The sequence below is a fragment of the Lactuca sativa genome, chromosome 6 (genome assembly GCF_002870075.4).
Source record: "Lactuca sativa cultivar Salinas chromosome 6, Lsat_Salinas_v11, whole genome shotgun sequence".
NCBI lineage: Eukaryota > Viridiplantae > Streptophyta > Magnoliopsida > Asterales > Asteraceae > Lactuca > Lactuca sativa.
The window spans coordinates 173,684,433-173,693,748 of NC_056628.2; the positions used below are offsets into that span (position 1 = coordinate 173,684,433).

Consider the following 9,316-nt stretch of genomic DNA (forward strand, 5'->3'; position numbering starts at 1 on the left):
TTTCGTTGAGCATGGTAATTCGATATCAAGGGAACCCGGGTAAAACTCACTTGATAGCAGTTAAGAATATTCTTAAGTATCTACGAAGGACTAAGGACTAGGTCCTTGTGCTTGGTGGTAGTGATGACTTGAGAGTTACAGGGTATAGTGACACCAGCTTTCAGACTGACCGAGAAAAATTCCGCTCTCAGTTAGGCTGGGTGTTTACCCTAAATGGAGGAGCAATGACTTCGAATAGTTCCAAGCAGGAGACTGTGGCTGATCCAATGTGCGAATCAAAGTACATAGCTACATGCGAAGCGTAGAAGGAGGCTATATGGTTGAAGAACTTCATTGGAGACCTTGGAGTTGTACCAACCATAAAAGATACCATGGAGATCTTCTACGATAATGAAGGAGCGGATGCCTTAACCAAGGAACCAAGGGATCACGGCAAATCCAAACATATCGATAGAAAATACCACTTCATCAGACATCGGGTAGAAGAAGGACTCTCCATCGTCAAGAGGGTATCGTCAGAAGAGAATCCTGCAGATCCCCTCACAAAGGGTCTGAGTAGGATTAAACATGTTCAGCATGCGAGGAGCATTGGTCTGATGGACGATGTTAGTTTTATTGATTAGATAGATATTTTAGAAACTTGTAATAGATAAATGTTATTAACATTTGATGGTTAAGTAATGGAAGATTTATTTATGAGTAAAGTTTACTATCTTGTGTCAATTGTTTACTATTGTTTCATTTTTGCATGTTTTACTTCCTAAATAATGCGATTTTTCAAATTATTCACAGTCGATCCTACTTTGGAAGTAAGTAATAAATTAAGGTTGTCATGAATTGGCTTGTAGATTGTCTAAGTGATTAGATATAGAAAAGGTTTGATGCAACGTTCATGAGTACTCCTAAAATTGGATTTAAGTATTGGATTAAACTCACGCTCATTTGAATTACTTCATGGAATTTATCACGAGTAATTGTGAGATAATAATATTGTATAATCTTTAAACCGAGATATATGAGTTGTTGTTTACGAGTTGGTTGAGCATTGATAATGCGTAAATGCATCAGTAACTTGATGTTATAAAACGTATTGTTGTCTACTTGATTTGATTGTAGCATGGTCCTTTTGGGTTGCCTTCACCATAGCAACTTGACAAGATGAATTTTGGAGAAAGAGGTTAATAAATGATTTATTAACATATTATAAGAATAATATATTAATTAAAAAAATTATATTATTCAATTAGTATTTAATCAGAAGTTAATTTGGAATTAATTATGGGATTAAAGGAACTGATTGAAAGTACGGGGACTGGTTTTGCATGTCAATGATTGTCGCAGAGTTGGGCTAATGGACTCCTTAAGAAAGGAAGTGGACGAAATCTATAGGAGGCCCTATAGGATTTCGTCCAAGGCGTATAGGAAGAAGGTCCATGGACTGCTTAAGGCCTAAGCAATCAAATTAGGGTTTCCACCTAAAAACCCTAGCAGCCTCAGCTATATAAAGACCCCTTGGTATGTGATTTCCAGCCTAAGCATTCTAAGAGAAACCCAAGCCGATTCTCATAGTGTTCTACCCTATTTCTCACTCATCCTTTGCTATTGATATTTGTGACTCCATTAGAGGTACAACACTTGAGATACTAGATCTTTCAAGAGTCAAGATCATCCGGGGAATTCTTCTTATTACGAGATAGCAAGCAAGGTAACATTCTAACCCTAGTTTTCATATAGATATCGAAAATTGTATGCTAGTATTAGGGTTATTGCTTTGGAATTTCTATTTGCATGCATAGCTAGAGAAAAACTTAGATGCAAAGCAATTAGGATTGCATGATCACATAGGAATGTTGTTATGCTCAAAACACTTCAACATAAACGCTAGAGTTCGTATCCATCGGTGATTCTAACTACTACCTTTAAATAGATTGTTAGGGTAAACCCGAGAGCCATTTATTCTCTTCCTCACAATCGTCCGTACTATGTCTCTCTTACTCTCCAAATCTGAAAATCACAACCTTTTTCCTAGGGTTGGTGATTTTCAAATAAACCTAAATTTGCGGGTTCATCCTCTTACTATTTGGTATGTGGGATTGATTCTGTTAGAGGGGATCTTCTTTGGATCCTTCCTTTTGCAACAACATGGTAGTCACACGATCACAAACAAGAGAATATAAGGTTAGTAATCTTTTCTATGATGTTTTTCAAAGTATGTTGCTATAATAGTAAAACATACATTATGGGTTGCATGTGCACTTAGGTATATCAAGTTTTAATTTTTTTTTCACTACCTATGACTTGTGTACTTGATGCTAATAATCCCTAATACTTAAAATTATATATTTAGTAGTGAGTAACTCGATATATAAAGCTTAAAAATATTTTTCCTTTCTCATAATATAAAATAATGGTTTAATGTTAATGAAATATATTTCCTAACTTAATTTATTAATATATTTTGTTATCATTAAATAAAAAAACTAACTATATATAACAAACTATATATTCAATCATTATGTATTAAGTTCATTACATATATATATATATATATATATATATATATATATATATATATATATATATATATATATATATATATATATATATATATATATATCACCTTAAATTTCTTAGGATGGAAGGTGTGGGGTGTGATAGCAATGATGTATAGCATATATTACATATTTTATCATGGAAAATACCATACCTAGTCCATGGTATGAACAGTGTGGCAAGAAAAAAATCACAAAAATAATTCTCATGCTTACTTCTCTCTCTCTCTCTCTCTCAAACTCTTCCTCCTTCTCTTTATCTCTCTTTTCTGTCTCTTTTCTCTCTCTTCCTTGCAAAATGAGAAATTTCATCAAATAACCAAAGGAAATGGGGTGTTTGAACATTTTAACCATGAAAAATGGAGTTTTGTAGAATGATCGTGACTTCCATAGAGGGAGCTCTGCGGAAGCCTTAAACCTTATGAGGAATGTGAATAGCAATGAGGAATTGAGGTGCCAGAGGATAAAGACAAAAAAGGTATCTTTCATACTTCTGCAGAAGCCACTCTACAAAAATGGTGCTGTCTTTGTGGATCATTAATCTCTCTAAGGAAATGATTGGTGAAGAAATTAAATTGGTTCCGATAATTCCGCAGAGGACTCAATGGTTCCGCAGAAAGGTCCTCTGCGGATTTGTTCTTCAATTACACATATCTCTGAGGAACTGTTCTTCAGAGCACCCATGGAAAAAATCTAAATTTGCTAGATGCTTTTTTATCAATTGAACTAAGATATACTCTAAAGACCATATAATGGATTCAAAAACACATTTATAAATCAAATAACACATCAAATAACAAATAATACGATCGATCAGAATTCGTTGAAACTGATTTTTGCACATCTTTGAAGTTTCTGTAGCAACTCCCCCCCCCCCCCCCCCGGTCGTAACCGATTTGGACTTCCGCAGCAACCCAATTAGAATCCATTTTTTGTGAATTTACAAAAATATCCCAAAAACCTCGATTCCTCACTGAGGGTTGGATTCCTCAGAAGGTTTAAGGCTTCCGTAGAGCCCCCACTGCGGAAGTCATGGTCATTCTACAAAACTCAATTTTTCATAGTCCAAAACTTCAAACACCCATTTCTTTTTGGTTATTTGACGAAATTTCTCTTGCAAAATTAGTATACCATTACTAGTGTATGATATTTTTTCTGGCAAAATGAGATAAAATGTGATAATAGTTGCACCACACCCTCCACCCTTACATAACAAACATACCATTTTTTTAATCTCAAAACTCAAATTTAATATCATGAAACATCCGACATTTATTATGTTATTGTTGTTAGAAAGTCGGTGTGTAACTTTGCGTAATGCATTCAAGTATTATCTCATAAATATTACGAGATATGTCATGTAAGGTTTTGACTTTGTATTTCATAAATTTATGATGTATTTTTCTTTTGAAACGGTAAATATAACATACTTTTAACATATTCTTTAATATCCACAATGGGACTTGAACTCTCAACCTCAAAAAGGGAGGGCAACATTGGCTACCGCTGGACTAAAACCCCTTTGGTATTGAAAAAAATATTTATTTTTATTTATACTATTGATTATACGATTATATCCTTTAGTAAATTATACTTTTTAAATAGATTTATTTATATAAAATTTGGAATTAGTAATTACTTTTATTATTTAAAGTTAAAATAGGCTGACTAATAAAAAACAAATAAAACATGTTTTTTCAATTCATCGAGGATTCCATTAAAGTGAGATGCGATAAGCATGTAAAAAGTTGAATGTCATATGCAACTTTATAACCATTTGAAGTTAAGAAGAATGTAGTGTCACCCGACATATTTTCTAAACTTATTTATTTCAAAAAAATACTATTCTAATAATATAATGTAATTATATTCTAACTTAATTATTATTCATAAAATTAACAAATAGAACCTAAAATTATTTTTCTATCCAAACATTTTTTTTGGGGGGAAGGGGGAGGAGGAGGAGGAGGAGGGGGTGGAACCGAACTTACATAACTATGAAAAATGTATGGAGCAAACTTACAAATATACAAAAGTCATGTAGCTAAAATGTGAAACTTAAAAAGTCGGGAAACATGACAACACACCAAAATATAGGGATCAAGCCTACCAATATGTGACCAAAGTTTGAAACCGAAAAAGTCTAGGGACCAAAACTATCGATATAAAAAAAAATGTTTTTGGTCAAAGTTTAAAACCCACATCTAGATTGATTATTTTTCATTTGAAATTAGATATATAAAAAAGTGTTTTTGGTCAAAGTTTAGAACCCACAAATATATTGTTTATTTTTCATTTGAAATTAGATATATATAATAATTACTATTTTATATATATATATATATATATATATATATATATATATAACCCCTTTAGGAAAAGTAATATGTTCCTATTGGTGGGTTTTTTTTTAATCTTTTTCATAAATTTTAGGTAGTGGAGTGGGTGACAGTAACAACAACGTGTTCTCTATCTGATTCTATCGACACTTTAACCAATAACAATGAGATTAGTGTGACTATCCACCGTCCACCACCTAGAGAAGCCAATAGCAACAGGCTTACTATTACCGCCTTTATCGATCATTTTATCGTTCCAGGACTTTCCATCTCCCTTTCTCCTCTTCCGAACACAAAACGATTGACTCTCTCATCTTCTACCGCCTTTTGCTCCGCTCCAACGTATCTTTTAATCCGACGGCCACCATCGCCTCTCCCTCTGACTCCTTCCCTCTACCTCAATTGAAAAAAAGGGTTAACTCGACTGATGTACATAAGTTCTTCGAGAAACTCTCTAACCGCCTCCAACTTGATGTCTCCTCCACCTTCCCTACACTCGATCGCCTCACAACTGTACTTCCCCTTATCAACTCTTTTTTCGCTATCTAAATACCCCACCGCCACCGATTTCATAGAACGTTTCTTCCTGCTCTCATCTTGCTCCCGTTCCAATCTGGTCGACTCTTCCTCTGCATTCCAGTTCCTTCCACTGCTCCCATTGATTTTGCTCCAGGTATGTAACACTCGGCCTGCTAAAGAGTTCCTCGATTTCTTCCTCTACTGCTTCTATTGTTTTCTGTCTTCCTTCCTATTTTCTCGTTCTTCTTTCTACTGTATGTTGCAGGTGTGGCCTTTCGTCTCTTCTTCTGTGTGTTGTCATTAGGTAATGTTTACAACCACATATCATTATTTCCTTTGTACGATAATCATGTCTTTCTCATCACTATCAACGCAGGTCAATATTCCCTTCCAGTTGTTGATGCCAAATGATTAGTCGAAGACCAAATCCAAGTGTTAACTTTGCCATCTGCAACTTATTCAACTTAACTGAGTAATGAAGATTCAACCCGCCCTTCCCAGTAGAGAGCTTCTCAAGTAAAATCCAACCACTCTTTTTCTTTTTAAGTTGTATAATTCAGGCTTTAAATTGGTTGTTTGCTTCCTTTTAGAAGTAGGTTCATTTTGGTTATTCATGTTTCTTTCTTATTTGATTTTAATTTTTGAGTATGCTGCTACTAATTTCTATCAATTTGGATTAGGGTTGGGTTTCTAAAACCCTATTTTTCTTCCGGATTTCGTTGACAAAATGATTTTTTTTTACTATCACTTTTTTTAACTTGATCAGATACTCATCTGGGAGGTACAAGGGTGGATGTCCACAGGTTACCTCAGAGCTATGAGTGATCACATACTGATAGTTAGAACTTAATGGTGGTAATGAGTGCTCTTTATGCCTCTGATTTCTTTACAGATGTCGAGATATTTCATTTTTTTTCCTTTTTTCTACATTTGACTTTTGAATCTGAATTGTATTTTGTACAGGGTCTTGTGAAGCTCTGTTTACATTGCACTGTCAGTGTACACATGGATTCATGGTAAAATCTGTCCTTAGTTGAGAATTTTGCTTAACTAATTAGCCTTTTTTCTTTCCTAGTTATTCCTTCTATCATCACATCTGATTAGCAACAACTTGCCAAATGATAGTGTTGGATATGCCACAAGCTAGGCATGGAGCAACTTTCCAGGAAGACATAAGTAGAGGAAAACTCTATGGAATCATCTGTCCAGCAACCCCATCATTCCATCCAGTCATGTAGTTGTTGCTTCATGAATTGTTGAATACTCATATAAGGAAGGTGAGACAATTCTTATGGTGAAGTTTGCAGGTAATTATTGAATATTGATGAGTAATAATTGGTGAAGTTTATGTTACAGTGAATTTTGTAGAAAATGTCTCCGGTGATCAGGTACTTGATTGTTATAATTGGTGAAATTTATGTTACAAAGAAGTTTGTAGAAAACTTCTTCGGTGATCAGCTGCATGATTGTTATCTATTCTACGGTTTGAAATTCTTTTGGAGATGTAAATACTTCATGTAAAATCACCATCTGTTAGTGTTTTATCAACTGCACTTATGTGTTTTTAGTCATGACACATACAATCTTCCTCATTGATTCCAAATCTACATGTTTAACATTAACAGGTACGTTTCCTAGCAAGTTCCTTTGGAGTTCCTAGGAATCATCTTGGTCAACAAATTTATCGTTTCTACTTGCCTTATGAACCTGTAAGATTTTCTTTCACAAACTTATTTGTTATTATTTTTAGAATCTCAGATACATGGGTATTGAATATGTAAAATCTCATATTATCTCTTACTTTTAATCTTTATTTTTTTTGTTAAATTTCAGATGGCAATTATTACACCTTTTAATTTCCCTTTAAAGATTCCTCTACTCCAATTGATATATGTTTATTCTTTGCGATTCTGGTCTCATTTTTATTTTTTTAATGTTTTATTTCTGCTACAAATAAAATTACTATTGTTAGGAATATAGACAATTGTTTTTTCAAAATTTTCCCTCCTTTTTACATGGAATTCGATGTTTGCTACTGATTTAATGACTGCCTACAACAATTTATTGCAGGATAATAAAAATTTTAAAGGATTGAAAATTGCAACACGACATGTGACAACACATACTATTAGACTGTTAATTTTTGGGTGCGAATGTGGCGGTTTCATTGGGGTATCCTGTCAAAACATGGGTCAACTAAGAAACTCCTTTGCTGCAGCAATTACTGTACTTGATCAAAATCCGATGTCATTATGTGAGTCTGCTCATGAATCTGGTTGAGATGTGTAGGTAGTCATTATTATAATATATGTCAGGTGATTTGATTAAAATCTTTAAATTTATGGATCATTTTTTTTCTTTTGTTATGAAAAACGTAGATATCAGGAGATGTTGCTGCAGAGTTGAGAGGTCTGGCGGAGATCAGATGCAGCGTTTATTGGATGCTAGTTGAGGTTTGTTTTTTCGAGGATTACTTTTTTTATCGAATGGATTTAGTTGTATTTAATTAATTTTATTTTATTTTTACATAAGGATAATCCACTTAAGCAAATAATCTCCATCACCGCAACTTATAATCTTGGGTTCAGTCATCAGCTAACTTAACAATATGTGGACCCGCCTTCAGGGAAATGTTGTAAAACTCACCGAGTTGGCTGATTACTCCTCCGAGTACCCGCTACTCGGCCCCTTACCGAGGCGAGTTACAAAATCCCGAGTACTCCCTGATCAACCCCTTACTGAACTGAGTAGTGTTGTAAAACGCGGTCAACTCGGTGATTAATATGTATAATATACTTAATGATTTGTTATTTAACACACACATGTGATTATTACTACATATATATCTTAAATTTTCAATAATTATTCACGAAGTGAGACCATTATGTGTTTTCTAGCTTTTGTGTATTCACATGTATGTAATTTTGTTATATATTTCAATCAACTTATGATTTTAACTTATAATTTTGACATATATAATTTCCCTAAAAATATTTCTACATGAATTACCAAATCCGAGTACTCCCCGAGTACTCCCGAGTATTCCCAGGTACTCGCTACTCGGTAGTCGGCCAAACAAGTACCGAGTAACGAGTTCTACAACCTTTCTTCAGGGTATATCTTGCATCTTGATTTTTGGTTTTTAATTAGCTTTTATTGCGTATATTTTTATTTTTGTAAATCTAAAAATTCATATATATTGTCCATTACCTTTGTTTATGTTGAATTTACCTTTCAACTGAATATGTGACTCTGATTGAGGTAAACCAGATAAAGTGTTGTGTTCATATTTTTGTTAAGTAAACAAATAATATATATAATAATATTAAATGTAAGTAGGATGTTGTAATAAACAAACTCCCAAGTTTGAGGAAATGACTGTTTCTTTTACCCATTTTTGGGTTTTTTTGTTCTTTTTCCAGTATGATTATCAATTGGTTATATGTTATGCAAGTAGAAATTAGGTTAATGTAATGTGACTCAATAAAATCTTCATGTTTCATCCATTTCTTTGGCGTATCCAACCTCACAAAGCGGGGATTATTCCCTAGTTATTTGTTTAATTCAAACTATTTAAGTGAAGTGAATTAGTTGATTATTATTAACAAGATTGTTATTAACAAATTGAGACTATTTAAATACAAAGAGAGCTCTCATAAAATATTGAAATTATATCTAATACAATTGTAGTCTAATACACACTAATAGCCCCTCACAATCAAAGTTGGAGATAGACGAATGTCGAGATGTCTCAAAAGCCATTTAAAAGACTCACAAAAGAACCTTTGTGAATGTGCCAACTAGCTGATAGCGTGAAGGCCTATGTAGAACTCAAAATTCATTATTGACAAGATTTTCTGGCACAAAATGAATGTCAATTTAAATGTGTTTAGTACATTGGTGTTT

At 33.5% G+C, this 9,316-nt stretch overlaps 1 long non-coding RNA gene across 9 annotated transcripts; it reads left to right on the forward strand.

Moving 5' to 3' along the window:
* Nucleotides 1-4,961: 4,961 nt before the first annotated feature.
* LOC111890615 (uncharacterized) lies at nt 4,962-8,309 on the forward strand. Of its 9 annotated transcripts, XR_002849919.3 has the most exons (9): nt 4,962-5,714; nt 5,787-6,265; nt 6,374-6,426; nt 6,536-6,687; nt 6,767-6,798; nt 7,036-7,119; nt 7,481-7,664; nt 7,789-7,863; nt 7,943-8,308. It is a non-coding gene; the product is annotated as an uncharacterized LOC111890615 (long non-coding RNA). The 9 variants fall into 9 exon arrangements; XR_002849916.3 differs by having other exon boundaries at nt 6,536-6,798; XR_002849914.3 differs by having other exon boundaries at nt 6,767-7,119.
* The last annotated feature ends 1,007 nt before the right edge of the window (nt 8,310-9,316 follow it).